The sequence below is a fragment of the Pelodiscus sinensis genome, chromosome 3 (assembly GCF_049634645.1).
Source record: "Pelodiscus sinensis isolate JC-2024 chromosome 3, ASM4963464v1, whole genome shotgun sequence".
Taxonomy (NCBI): domain Eukaryota; kingdom Metazoa; phylum Chordata; order Testudines; family Trionychidae; genus Pelodiscus; species Pelodiscus sinensis.
The window spans coordinates 184,105,086-184,120,051 of NC_134713.1; the positions used below are offsets into that span (position 1 = coordinate 184,105,086).

The following is a 14,966-nucleotide window of genomic DNA, read 5'->3' on the forward strand; positions in this document are numbered from 1 at the left end:
GAAGAAGGATGTAACACTAAATAATCATAATAGTCCCTTCTGGTCTTAGAATCTATGAATCTATGAAACCACGTGTCCTGAGAAAAGATGCGTTCATATTTATTTATAGCACACAGGTGAGTACAAAAGTCTTTTATAAAAATGGTGACAGGGCTATAATGAACAATAAGTTCTGGGATTTTGGCATATGCTTTTCCTGAGATGCTCAGGCAGAAGAGGGATGTATTTCATTAAGACTGTTGTTTGCCCCAATTTCTATCCCCAGAAGAGTCTATCCTCTTGGAATGTGCTGTCTGCTGAGAGTTATGGTTGTAAAATATGCATAGATCAATAGAAGTGAGTTTTAAAGTACGGACTATCCCAAAGTTGCCGAATATACACTAGACATCTGAATACAGGGCCGCCATCTGAGAGAAAACAAGCTAAAGGTATCAAGAATGTCAGATGAAAGGATGTCTGTTTGCCAGGCAATCAGATGAACCTTTTACTACAGAAAGCCTCAGAATGATCTTGATTATTCATCCACACCTATGAGTCAAGAAAACCTGAACAGTCTGTATTATAATTTTAATCTGGTGCCTGTTGTAGTGCTGGGTTGGGAATGGGGAATACAGTTGCTTCTGGGAATGTGAATTTGAATCTGTCCTCACTCAGAGGTGGCTGAGTAGTATGTGTGTACTTGCATCTGGGTACATCTACACCACAACACTATTTCGCAATAACTAGCGCTATTCCAAAATAACTTAATCTGTGTTAACCGGGAGGTAGGTATTTCGAATAGTGTCATAGTGTCAAAATACTGTCAAACTGGAGGACTTCTTACTCCGACTCCTGTAACCCTCATTGTACGAGGAGTAAGGGAAGTCGGAGGAAGAGTGTTCTATTTTGAAATAAGTGCTGTGTAGATGCTCCCTATTTCGAAATAAGATACGCAATTGACGTAGCTCAATTTGCCTAGCTTATTTTAAATTAATCCCTGCAGCGTAGATGATTCTCTGTGAGGACAGGATATAATCTCACTGGAATGCCACATGTGCCCTTTTAAAATTAACTGCAAAAGAAAAACCAACAGAGAGAAAAAGAAGGCATGAATATGCCAAAGGGACAGGAGGCATTGTGTTTGGAACTGCAGAAGGATGGAAAAAAAAGACAAAGGTGAAAAGGGCGGAGGGTGGGGGTCACAAGTGGACTGTGCCATCACTTCTGCTCCGAGGTGGCACAGTGCACAACAAAAAATTGGAATGGATAGTTCTTTAGAATTTCTGAATGGAAATATGGCTACATGTCAAGGGTCTAGCTGTGGTGTAAGACACAGAACTGTGGCACAGGCTGTGCTCAATATTTGTCTACCCGGCATTAAAATGAGCACAGAGGCTACTGCAGTGGTGACCACCCATAGATAAGCCTGTTCAACCCCTTAGGTCTGTGTTCAGGTAGCTAGCCTGTGCGGCTGCCTGTACTGCAGTGATCACCCTGCTATTTTTAGCCTGTGAGCTTGAGCAGGCCTAGTTCATGTCTGTCTGCATGGGCTGGAAAGCATGCTCCCAGCTGCAGTATAGCCAGACCCTAAACACCTGGCTCTCCAAATTTGAACTCAGCTCTCAAACTTTGGGTGGGGTTTTACACACTCTCTTTACACAGCTGTGAGTGATTTAACCAGGTGCAAGATGCACAAATCAAGGCTATGAGCTAAACTGCTCCAGCACCAATGCTAAAGGACTGCCTATCCCTGTGCCTAATGCTGGTATGTAAATCCATCCTTCCAGCTCACAATGGAATTAACTTTGTTTTCAAGCCAACTCATCAGCATCAATATGATTTAATACTGATGAATAGCTCTGAATAGGTGGGAAGGCTTTCAGATTGCCAAATATTGGGCCAGAATTTCTTTTCAAGGAAATGAGAATACTATCCCTGTCAGTAAACTAGTCCTACTCGTTTGCTTATCACCTGTTTCTACACAAGGACGTACGCGCACACACACACACACACACACACACACATACAGGATCAAGCTGGACTATTTTCAGGCCTGACATTCTCTGTTGGCATGGTAACTTTCAACTCCCCATCTCTGATGGATGCTGCTTAAAACTGAAGATTAAGCAAATCCACACCCCTTGCCAAATGCTCAGCAAATCTTACTACAGCATCCCAGCCAAAAAGCCCAGTTATGTTTTCACTTTTGCGAATGCATCTCCTGTAAGAGTAACTCACACACCTGCTGGGTGCGGTTCACTGTCCCATGTACTGGCACTTAGACCACTTGTAGAGAGAAAGAATGAGTTTGCTCTACAGCCTTAGCTCAGAGCCAGCTGGCTTTTAGCTCAAGCTGTAGAGACTGATGCACTAAGTTCCAGAGGTAGGCTCTGCCTGTCAGTGTTACGTAAGCACTTGAGTAAGAAAGGGCAGATTTGGGTAGATGTGTTGAGTTAACATCAAGATTATAGAAGATGATTCACGGGACATGACCACCCATAAACCATAAAGCATCTTTTAGCTTGCTCTTGCTTGGGCAGTCCTTACTTGGTGTCCGGCCTTATAAAACATAAACTCCTCAACCCCACATATTTTTTACCTCCAGGAAAAAAACAAAGTCTTTTCAAACTAAATGTACTCTCCATGGTCAATATACTATCCCTATTCTCTCAGTAAAATTCAAGCTAATTATTTACACTTACAGTATCTACTCTTACAACAGCATGTAGGGTACATACGCAACACGCTCACCCTAGCATGGGTAGAAATAGCAGTGTCGAGAGGGAGGAACTGCTTAGATGAGTAGAGACAGGCTGGAATGTTAGCATATGTGCCCTACGCAGCTCTGTACGCACCCAGGCAATGTAACGTCCCGCTGCCAGAGCCTTTTCCCACAATGGGAAAGACTCTGGGGCTATGGCTACACTGGCATGATTTTGCGCAAATACTTTTAATGGAAGAGTTTTTCCATTAAAAGTATTTGAGCAAGAGAGCGTCTACACTGGCATGTGCTTTTGCGCAACAGATGTGCTTTTGCGCAAAAGCATCCGTGCCAGTGTAGACGCTCTCTTGCGCAAGAAAGCGCCGATGACCATTTTAGCCATCGGGCTTTCTTGCACAAGAAATTAACGTTGTCCGTCTACACTGGCCTCTTGCGCAAGAATACTTGCGCAAGAGGGCTTATCCCTGAGTGGGAGCGTCAGAGTATTTGCGCAAGAAGCCCTGATTTCGTACATTAGAACGTCAGTGTTCTTGCGCAAATACTCACGGCCAGTCTAGACAGGTGGCAAGATTTTGCGCAAAAGCAGCCACTTTTTCGCAAAATCTTGCCAATGTAGACACAGCCTGGCAGTGTAAGGCTGTAGCAGGCAGAGGCAGTGAGGAAAGGTGGTGGCAGCTCCCAGGGTTGGGGAAAGGCCACAGTGAAAGATTCTGGCAGAGGATACAGGCGTTAGCATCTGGTGACAGCTGGAAAAATCTCCAACAGCTCCCTGCTGCCTGAGTTTTCCCCACTGCCAGAGCCTCTCCCCTGACAAAGCCTTTCACTGCCACATGTAGCTACACCCCACAGCCTGTCTTTCACTGGGGGATGCTGCCACCAGTGTAGACAGGGCCTCCTTTTCCCATGTGCATCAAACCCGTCCACTTTTCCGGGGATACTGGCATCACTCTCCTAACTCAGCTCATGCATTTTTTCCTCAGTCCTTCTGGCTCTTTAACTCTCCCATGTACTCAATTGGCCGCTTTGAGAAAGCTGCTGCTGATGTATCCCATGGCTTCCTGGATTGTTTCGCTTTTACTTGGTGTTCGCCTTCGAAAAACCTCTTAATTGTCAATGAACACTTTTAGAAACCTGTTTTCTTTAAATTCACATACAAATAATTCTGCTCCTATGAGACAGGCCCAGCATTTGCTGTGCCTCCCCTAATCCCTACTTAGCCTCATTCATTGTCTGTTTTAAGAACAAAACTCCACCAGATTCATTCAAGAAGCCTGGATTATGCCCTTGTAATATTCATGTAGGATTAATGACTTAGAAACCCTAGACATCATTAAACCTACAAAAACCCAGACACCTTGGAAATCCTTCTCTCTTCCGGGCTTTCTTTGAGGAGCCATGGTTCTCACTGTGGCTTACCCAGGGGTTGAGGTCACGAGTGAGGGGTAGGTGGGTGTTTTTCTTGTTTGTGTTTTGTTTTGTTTTTGGCTCCTCACATTAAATCGATTGTGCAACAGGGGAGCCCACAGCCTCTTCAGGCTCCAAGGCAAGGTGTATGGGGGAGTGGGCTCTGTGGCTAGGCTAGATCAGGCCAGCCAGCCCCCAGTGCTGCAGGCCCACGGTGCACCCTCCCCCCTCCCAGCATTCATGGCCTCACTGAGTGCACAGTGTGGCACCCCTACCCTCCCCACACAGCCCTGAAAGCTGTCTGGAGTGGCCAGGTCCTGGGGCATTTGCCCCCTTGCTTCCGTCCTCTCCATCCCCTGTCGGCGGGTCTGCTGTGCAACTTTGTCTACTGCAGGAACACGTTGCCAGAGCAAGTTGTGCTGGTACCCGTAACTTGGGGTATATCTAACCTACATGGCTCCGTCGACGGAGCCATGTAGATTTGTTTGTTCGGCAAAGGGAAATGAAGCCACTATTTAAATAATCGCGGCTTCATTTAAATTTAAATGGCTGCTGCACTGAGCCGACAAACAGCTGATCAGCTGTTTGTCAGCTCAGCGCGCTAGTCTGGACACTCCTGCGCCGACATGAAAGCCCTTTATCGACCTCCCCAGTGAACCTCATCCTGCGAGGCATAATGGGGAGGTCGATAAAGGGCTTTCAGGTCGGCGCGGGAGTGTCCAGACTAGCACGCTGAGCCAACAAACAGCTGATCAGCTGTTTGTCAGCTCAGCGCGGCAGCCATTTAAATTTAAATGAAGCCACGATTATTTAAATCGCGGCTTCATTTCCCTTTGCCGAACACACAAATCTACATGGCTCCATTGACGGAGCCATGTAGTTTAGACACACCCTTGGTGGCTAGGCTTTATTCTTGGCCTTTTTCTCCCCTCCGTCACTCCAGATTTTGCTGGAACAGCCTGGACTAGAGATATTTGTTGGTAGAGAATCTCCCCTTTACTTTCTGTCAGCCCTAAAAGCCTAAAGATGATGGGGGAGAGCCCTTGTGTGTAGCAGGGGCAGGGCCAGATTAAGACCTTTCGAGGCCCTAAGCACTGAAAAGATTATGGTCCCCCCTCCATTGTAATTCAAAATAAAAACAACACTATACCGTAAAATCTCTTTTTTTTTTTTTTTTTTTGGTGCCCCTGCTTTGCTGGTGCTCTAAGCACGTGCTTAGTCTGCCTATTGGGTAATCCAGCCCTGAAGGGGGCTTTTCAGACGTGGACTGGGTCAGTGGTGAGAGGAGAAGCAGCACCAGCAAGAGCAGGCAGCACAGAGCCTGGAAACGTGGCCTAAGATCCCATCTTCCGCCCCTGCGGTGTTTCCTAGCGAAAGAAAGATCCTTGTGGTTCCTGCCCCCTGCGGTTCCTCTGCAGACTGCAGTGTTATTAATGGCTTGGCATGGCCACAATTTTGTGTATGACCGAGACAGCACATTTGTTTAGGAAGCCCCGAGCACCCAGACAGCGTGAATATAAATCTACATGAGTGCAGCATGGACACTCCACTACCCGCTTCAAGCCAGAATATCACTGTGCCTTGTAGGACTCTGCTTGTCCCCATCACCTGGTCATTGTGGAGGTAATATTTAAAATTGGTACTGGGCCATCTTCTGTGGGTGACAGAGGCAAGCTTGTAAGCTTACAGAGATGAAGAAAAGCTCTGTGTAAGGTCAAAAGCTTGTGTCTCACAACAAAGCTGGTCCATCCACCTTGTCTCTCTACGACAGGTGTGGAGAACCTAAGGCCCAGGGACCGAATGTAGCCCCTGGCTTGCCTGGATCTGGCCCTTGAGGCTTGGGGTTCCCAGCACTGGGGATCCTGTTCTGGCACTCTAGTCCCCCTGCCCCCACCATTCCCCCATGGGACTGGCACACACAAAATTTACTAGGCTGGGTCCCCCATGCTCTGGCGTGCAAGGGGAATGTGAGGAGTGTCTTTCTCCTCGGTCGGGGGCCACACCGGTGAGGGTTTGTGTGTGGTTTTTTTGGCTTCTCACTTGTGTGCAGCCCCCGACTGATTTTTCAGTGGGGTCAGTGTCCCCTGACCCATAAAGGTTCCCCACCCCTATTCTATGACCTGCAATATAACACAGCCTGATGTTGCTTTTACAAACTTTGCCACCTGAGGGCAATGTGGTTGTGTATATGCTTAGCAAGATAATAAAGAAGTGAAAACCTGTGACAGTCATTGTCTGGGTGTGTTCACTGTGGGCATTTTGAACATTATTTAAATGGTGGGTGGAGTTTCATTGCTGGGTTTTGTTTTCAATTTCCCGTTCCTTTTTTTATCCACAATACACAAAGGAACTCCAGTGCCCCAATGCAGCAGACAGAACCATGCAGGACAGATGCTGATTGTTCTTCAGGGGCAGCAGGGGGATACATGGGGGAAAACTGATTTCCTTCTCATTTCAGAATTCCTCGTGGCTATAGGAAGCACTGTTCAAAAGCCTCAACACCTACCACTGGCCCATGACTGCAGGGACTGCCATGCTTCTGAGAGAAGGGAAAACCACTGAAAAGATCAGACATGCACAAATCACTTTTGGTAAAAACTAAGGGTACGTCTAGACTCTGCCATGTCCAGGGAACACGTTTGCTCTTCCATTTTTTTTTCCAGAAGAGCAAACGTGCTTTTTCAGGGAGCCCTGTATACCTTGTTCTACAAGGAATAAGGGCTCCTCCAAAAGAGGAGGCTTTTCCACCATTTGGCCCTGTCTATACGGGGCCAAATGACAGAAAAGCCTCTTTCAGAAAAGCAATTGGAAAAAGCCTATACAGGAAACCCCTAAGATGCGACCACCCGAGTTGCGACACCTCCCCTCTCTCGCACTTACAACCATTTTTGTAAGTGTGGAAGAGGCCGAACCCCCCTGACTTACATCCTTGTCCTGCATTTACAACGGTGCATGATGCCTATCGTAAATGAGGATTCGAGTTACGATGCCCCCCCCCCCCGACTTGCAACGCTTCCCCAGGAACCGACGCGTTGCAAGTCGGGGGCCACCTGTAGTGTAGACCTAACCTAAGAAATAAACCCTATTGACAGCCACCTCCCTTCAGTGTGTAGATATCCCATTCTCGTGGGTGCAGTAGCCTAGCAGTGTGTGCTGCTGCCCCCTACTGGATAGAATGTCAAACTTTTGTAGCTAGCTTGACTTCTCAAGGCTCACGCTGGTGTGTTAATGCTGCTACTGCTCCCAGATGTTCTTCTTTTGCCGAGATGGTACAAACTCCTGTTTTGGGGGTGGATGAGCTATTTCTGTGAACATCTTTGCCACAGGGGAATTGTTATAGTCCCAAAGAAAGATTGATAGAGGGGCAGGATACCGAGCAGCAGCAAGCAAATCAGACAAGATGAATCGCTATACCAGTCCAACAGCTTTGCTCATATGCAGTTTACTTATATTGCTTAGGAAAAAAAGGAAATGCTGACAGTATATGTCCTGGGCTGCCATGGTATGCTTTTTGCAGACTGTCCAGGAGTGATTTATCAGAATATGTTGAACTCCAGATATGAGCAATCTTAGAATTAGGTTTTGCCCATGAAAGCTCATGACACTATACATATATATTTACTTTCGTTAGTCTCTTTGGTGCCACAGGACTACTCATTTTTAAAATGATCAAGTAATGAAGTAGCATGGTGGAGGAGGGGAAGGTGTGAGAGTTAATATCTATAGATTTAATTTAGACATCAATAATAATTAAAATAAACACTTTAGCTGTGTGGCCTGCCCTTTTAAGGGCTAGAGGCCTGGGGCTGGCTGCCTTGTTCATTAATTAGATACAGCTGAGGAGAGGAGTGGGGACAGGTATTCCCTATAAAAACCAGGGCTGTGCTATGGTAGGGGAGGGAGAGAAAAAGCATCAAGAAGTGCCTTGGGAGTGGGAGTGGGAGTGGGAGTGGGAGTGAATGCAAATACCTGCTGGGGAATTGGGGCTGCCAACGAAGAAGCCCTGGGAAGTAGGGGGGAAAGCTGTTCAGAGCAGGAGCTAACAGTGCGGGGGTGCCGAGGAAAGGGGCCATATTGACTTTTTAATGTTTAGCAAGGACATGGGGAGACCATTGTTGGAGTCAGTATGGAAGAAGAGCCTTGGGGGGAGCAGACGACCCTCTGTGTGATTTCTAGTCAGGTTTGGACGCTGATGATGTGATTTCAAAGGCTTCTCTTTGTCTTAATAAATGACCTGGAACAAGGGTATTAATGAAACATGGAGTGTGTGAAGTCTGCTGCTCAAGAGCCTGAGGGGAGAAACCGAGGCAGAATGCCCCAGTGTTGGGGTCTTGCTGCAAGGGAATGAGAGAGCATTTCCTGGCATGGCCTTTCCAAGGCTGTAAGAACTCCACCACATAACTTTTAATAATACCCTAAAATTGTCGGAGAATTGAGATACTGGAGCATCTTGTAACTGACCCCATTGCAAGGTGTCATGGTCAGTACTGTGGTGCACCAGGACCTAGGTGTCAGGAAGAGATCTGGGTGCACTGTGTCTTCAGAGGCAAATGATGTAGGTGCTCCATGTGCTAGAGTCTAGACCAAGGTTGGAGAACCTTCTTTTAGGGTTGCCAGGTGTCCGGTATTCAACCGGACAGGCCAGTTTTTGCGCCCTCTGTCCGGTAAAGAAAATTCTGGTTTTCTGGCTGGATGCCTGATGGAAGCCTGGCGGGGGTAGGATGAATGGCTGGGAGGCAGGGTGCGATCGGCGCTGGGAGCCTCTGGTTGCGTCTGACGTAGGAGTGACTCCTTGGGGAGGAGGAGAAGCCCTGTCCATGCTCCTGAGCGCTGTTCATGCGTGTTGTGGAGCCGTAGCCGGACTCGCTCGTGCTTCGTCAGGACCATGCGTGGGATGGGCAGAGCCCTGGGATCTGTATGTGCCCAGGTCAGTCCTGCTCCCTGCCAGCCGATTCTCTCCCCCCCGCCCCGACTCCTTCCCCAGCCAGCCCCACTCCCCCCGACCGCCCCGATCTTTCCCGGCCAGCCCCACTGCTCCTGACCCCCTCCTCCGCCAGCCCTGCTTCCCATCCCCCCCTCACTCCTCCCGGCCAGCCGGCCAGTCCCTTCGCTCCCCCCCCCCCTCCCCAGTCAAGTGTGTCCGGTATTTTTTCTGAAACTACCTGGTAACCCTACCTTCTTTGGGTCAGGAACAGCTGCACACAAGTGAGAAACAAAAAACAAACAAACAAACCCCCTCACTGATGAGGCCCCCGACTGTCTTTCTCCTTCTCACTCCCCACATTCTCCTCGCACACCAGAGCGCTCCAGCCCTCCAATGGGATGGGGAGGAGGGGCTGGAGCACCCGCACAGGCTCCCCAATGTTGTGGGCGGAGGGGAAGCCTTGAGCCTTGGGAGCTAGATCCAGTCAAGCAGGGGACCACATCTGGGCTCCGGGCCATAGGTTCTCCATCCCTGCACTAGACTCCTCAGGAATTGGACCTTGCGGGTTCCTGTAAACATGCCCTGCCCAGGGAATGACAAAGGATTGCTGTACTAGGGCTGCTACAAGTCCACAGTAACAATCACTCAGGCACAACGTCCCTGACAGTTGCAGTAAAGCGAGAACACACAGTTCCTGACAGCCCCACAAGCCAGCCAGAAGTGTTAAATCCCTCCACGAGCTACTGGCCTGGATTCTTTTCTGCAACCCCTGCCAAAGGTAGTGTGTCTGTCTCGTTTGCAGGCCATCCAACACCTACTCTCAAGGCTACTAGTTCCTAGTCCGGACGCAGCTCGTAAGGTGCCTGTCTTCTCCACAGCTGGCTTCTGACCTGCTGCTTCTGTTCACATGCAACCTCTGGTCCATCTCAGATTATGTTTAACCCTTCTAACCAGGGCATTATGGAGCCCTCTTCTGGCTGGATGTTGTTTGGGGGGGTGGGGTGGAGGGTTAATGCATGGCCCTGGAATGACTTGTCACACCTACCGAGCAGCATAGCAGAATGGTGGTGGAGGGGAAGGTCTGAGAGCTAACATCAGAGAATACATAGTACGTGGTGAGGAAGACAAGTAAGAGTTAATATTGGAGTGTGATTTGTTGCAAAAAGCAAACAAATTAATGCTTGGCCTCCCTCTTCTGTGCTGCTAACTGAGGGAATGGGGGGGAAGAGGAGGATAATAGCATTTAAATATCTGGACCAACATGTATAAAGGTAGGGTAACATGACAGGTTGTGTTTGTAATTCATTTATTTAATTGTTCACCATAACAGAAAAGCAAGAGGACAAGGAGAAAGAGGCAACTATATGCCACCCACACCCCAAATAAGGGAGCAGTATCTTATGAAGGGCTGGTATCCAACAGAGGTGTATTGTTTTTCGATACGTGGGTTTTGCTGACGATATTTTACTTTATAGAGCCATGTTGTTTCAGACTACTTTCCTCATACACACAACCTGGGAGCTAACTAACCATTTATGCTATTCAAGTTAAATTAATAAATTTTAATTAATACAGTGGATTAATACACTGACCTTTAACCTCTGACGATTGGGTTTCAAATATGATTTAGCTCACAAGTGATAGCAGGTCTGGTAGATCCAACCTCAGTATTTTAGGATGGGTTTGGGAAAGATATTTCACTCTCCTTACGTGTCTCACTTATCTGACTTACGGCCTCACCTCTAACCTCACCACACCTTTTTGCACAGGCCTTGCCTTTGGACCTGGGGGACAGTCAGTAAACAACAATTCTCCTGAACAATGACACTGTCCGTCAGGCTGCGGCTTGTGAGCACCGAATACAGAATGAACATGGAAGCTGGACCTAAACTGTGGAGCTTGCCCCTACCTCAGGTAAGAATGACTGTATGCTCTTTGCTTTCAGAACTAACTGCAAAAGTCATTTCTTTGACGGAGCTCTTCCTCAATGGTTTACACCTACACATGCAGACCTATAGACTAATCAAGCTATTACTCCTCCAGGCTGGGAAGGGACACAGAGAGAGGGGGTTGTTATTTCTCTGTTCACGTATTTGGATGGGATTCAGCTACTACCATGGTGGTGAAGGCTTTATAAATAAGTAGATGATTGCTTGGGGTATTCCCAACTTATTTGAATCCATGCTTTAAAATGCTGGATCAGTTGGTTATCACCAGTCTGGTCTTCTGACTCGAGCCCAGACCTTCATGATCACAGTTTACATGGTTCAAAGAATTATTTTTCAAAGGACAAATCCCTTGATAGAACCATGGCCCGATAGGCTACTAAGTCTCGGGGAGATAAGGGCTAGATTATTTCGTATGTACTCTAGTTATTTAATATTCAGAATAGCCACCAGTCCTAACATAACATACACACTCCTACTCCTTTCTGTCCAATCTATAGGGTTACAAATCAAGCTGATTGAAGATTTTTCAGTCAAAACTGTGTTTCAATGGAAAATTGAATTTTTCTGGCTAAATGAACTGTCTTTCAAAAGATGTCTTTCTGTTTTAAAAAATCAATTTTTCATTAACAGAACTGGCTGCTGGAAAACTGTAATATTTTGATTCACATATTCTGCTGGGGTGCCTCATGAGAACTGCAGATCCGTTTTCTCATGTCCCCATTGTCCAGGGGCAAGAGTCCCCAGCCGGACTATCTGCCATGAAGTACCATGGCCTATACTCCGTGCCACACCAGCTCCAGCAGGGGAGATGAGATCAAGAAACATCATGAGACAAGTATTCTGACCAGGGAGTATTCTGTTCCATGGAGAAGACAGGAACACGAGGCAGCATTTCTGACTCAAATAGTTAGGATTTCAGCTGCAATATTTTGGCTTTTGATTTTTTTATCAAAATGTCCAGAATCTTCTCCTGCTCCCAAATGGCAACCAGCAGGGGCTGGGAGCAGGAGCCCCATAGGCTGGGAGGCTGGAGCAGTGAGATCCTGCTTAGTCAGATAACTGGTTAAACGTTAGGTTGGTGTAAAGTTTAACTGGTTAACTGATTAACCAGGATTTTACATCCCTAACCTAAATCACATTCACTAACTGCAAAGCTGTGAGCATCTGTCCTTACTTATTCCCTTGTCCATTTTCTCCGTGTCCATATTCTCCCCATTCTGTCCATCGCCACATCATTATTGGTCTTTTCTGTTTCCTTTCTCCTCTTCTCACTCTTGTTTTAGAGCTCTCCTTTCTTATTGTCTTCCCTTCCATCACCAACCCTGCTGTCTCTCCCCGGCTACGTCTACACTGGCCCCTTCTTCGGAAGGGGCATGCTAATTTTGAAAGTGGGAATAGGGAAATCCACGGGGGATTTAAATATCCCCCGCGGGATTTAAATAAACATGTCTGCCGCTTTTTTCCGGCTTTGGGAAAAGCCGGAAAAAAGCATCTAGACTGGCCCGATCCTCCGGAATAAAGCCCTTTTCCGGAGGATCTCTTATTCCTACTTTGAAGGAATCTCCTACTTTGAAGTAGGAATAAGAGATCCTCCGGAATAGGGCTTTATTCCGGAGGATCAGGCCAGTCTAGACGCTTTTTTCCGGCTTTTCCCAAAGCCGGAAAAAAAGCGGCGGCCATGTTTATTTAAATCCCGCGGGGGATATTTAAATCCCCCGCGGATTTCCCTATTCCCACTTTCAAAATTAGCATGCCCCTTCCGAAGAAGGGGCCAGTGTAGACATAGCCCCCTTGTCATATTGTCACTTGAACAGTGCTCCTTATCTTGTGTTTGCTGTGTCCTGTGCTCCAGGTATTCTTTTCGCTCTGCCCCCATCCTCATACCCGTTATACTGCCTCTCTGCTGTCCTCTCCATATTTCTGACTGTGCATCTTTAAATAGACACACGCAAAGTTCTTAGTATAGTAGACTTCCTATAATCCGGAACCTATGGGACCTAGGTGGTGCCGGATTATCAAATATGACGGACTATCAGGAGGTACTATTAGCTGGTTATATATATACTGTATACGTTATATACTGTATATAAAGTGTTCTTAACCCTTTTATTGTACATACTGTATACAGTATACTGTAATGTTTTAGTTTTTTTAACCCTTTTTTACCCTTTTCGCTCAGTTCAGCTGCTGCCGCTGTTACCTTGTGACTCATTTTTTTGCCGAAGCTCACTCACTAGGTTCTTGCCATTTTGATGCCGGACTATCAGGAGTGCCGGACTATTGGATGCCGGACTATTGGAGTTTTACTGTAATTGTAGTCCACTGCAAATATAAGCCATTGTTTTATCATTCTCATGTTGCAGCTGCGAATCCGAAGGCCCCAGCTGTGCAAAGCCAGATGCCCGTGTTTGCACACAGTGAAGAGTCCCATTGACTTCAGGGGGACTACTGAAAACGTGTCTGTTTAAATTTGGATAGGTCTTTGCAGGATCAGAGTCTGAGGCGGTAAATTTAAATCACTTCTTTAGGGACACAGAATGAGTCCAGAAAAAAACACAGATGTCTTTTGCTCGCAGTCAGGGGTGGGGAACCTTTTTTGGGTCAGAGACCACTGACCCATGGAAAAATCACTTGGGGGCTGCACAAAAATCAGAAGCAAAAACAAACAAACCCAAACCCCTCATTGACGTGGCCCCTGACTGAGAGGCAGAAAGACACTCTTCACATTCCCCTCGCACAGCAGAGCCTAGGGGTGCCTGGGCTAGTAGATTTTGTGGGGGAAAAGCCGCCAGGCAGCGCTTTACTGCACCAGCCAAGGGGAAGGGAAGTGGCAGCATGTGGAGTCACTTCCGCCCCCACCAGGCAGAGCCCGTGGATCGGATCCAGCTCTGGCTTTCCAGACTCTGGCCCACAAGGCTCCGGGCTCCTCCCACAACAGTGGGGATCCGGCACTGGCACTCCTGCCCTATAGGGGAAGCTGTGAGAGGGGGAGGCTGGAGCACCAGTGTGGGCTCCCCAATTGTGGGGGAGGGCAGGGAGAATCCTAAGCCTCGGGGGCGGGATACAAGCAAACTGGGGGCTGGGTTCCCTACCCCTGCACTAAGTCCATGGCTTAGTCTGCTGCCCCAGCCTTCCTCTTGCTATTGAGATGCTTCTCCTTGGAGATAGACGCTTCTTTGGCTGCTGCATAGGAAACCAGCTCAACAGACCTAGGCTACGTCTAGACTGGCATGATTTTCCGGAAATGCTTTTAACGGAAAAGTTTTCTGTTAAAAGAATTTGCGGAAAAGAGCATCTAGATTGGCACAGACACTTTTCCGCAAAAGCACTTTTTGCGGAAAAGCGTCCATGCCAATCTAGACGCGCTTTTCCGCAAAAAAGCCCCGATCGCCATTTTCGCGATCAGGGCTTTTTTGCGGAAAACAAATCTGAGCTGTCTACACTGGCCCTTTTGCACAAAAGTTTTGCACAAAAGGGACTTTTTCCCAAACGGGAGCAGCATAGTATTTCCGCAAAAAGCACTGATTTCTTACAGTAGGAAGTCAGTGCTTTTGCGGAAATTCAAGCGGCCAGTGTAGACAGCTGGCAAGTTTTTCCGGAAAAGCGGCTGATTTTCCGGAAAATATGGCCAGTCTAGACACAGCCCTAGTGTATAGGTGTCCACTCCCCATCCTCACAGATGTTAACCCGTCTGGACTCCCCAGAAATCAGGGAACCCAAGGTTGTGAATTTCACAGGTCCTGAAGTCAAGAAAGCTGGTTGGAGGTGCAATGAATGACTCACTTTTAGGAGATATTAGTATTGACTAAATTGAGGATTGCTAGTGGTAGGTTGAAAGTACAGAAAAAGTGTTCCCTTAGGGAGGGACAAATTCCTAGGCATTACAGAAACGTATTTCCTTGTATGATTTGAGTGACCGGGGAAATGATGCAGGATGGGTACAGTGAATTATTTCTTTGCTCTGAACTATGGATTCACAGCAGATCTG

The 14,966-nt window shown here is 47.4% G+C and overlaps 1 long non-coding RNA gene across 4 annotated transcripts in view; it reads left to right on the forward strand.

The window, feature by feature from the left end:
- The window catches only part of LOC102444722 (uncharacterized), a 121,266-nt gene that overhangs the window by 30,860 nt on the left and 75,440 nt on the right, over positions 1 to 14,966 (forward strand). For 2 of the 4 annotated variants that reach the window (XR_012903021.1, XR_012903020.1), the window contains exon 7: positions 10,799 to 10,943. This is a non-coding gene — a long non-coding RNA (uncharacterized LOC102444722). Of the gene's footprint in view, positions 1 to 10,798; positions 10,944 to 11,608; positions 12,241 to 13,341; positions 13,484 to 14,966 lie in introns of those variants that run through there. The other 2 variants (XR_012903022.1, XR_012903023.1) reach the window with 2 other exon arrangements.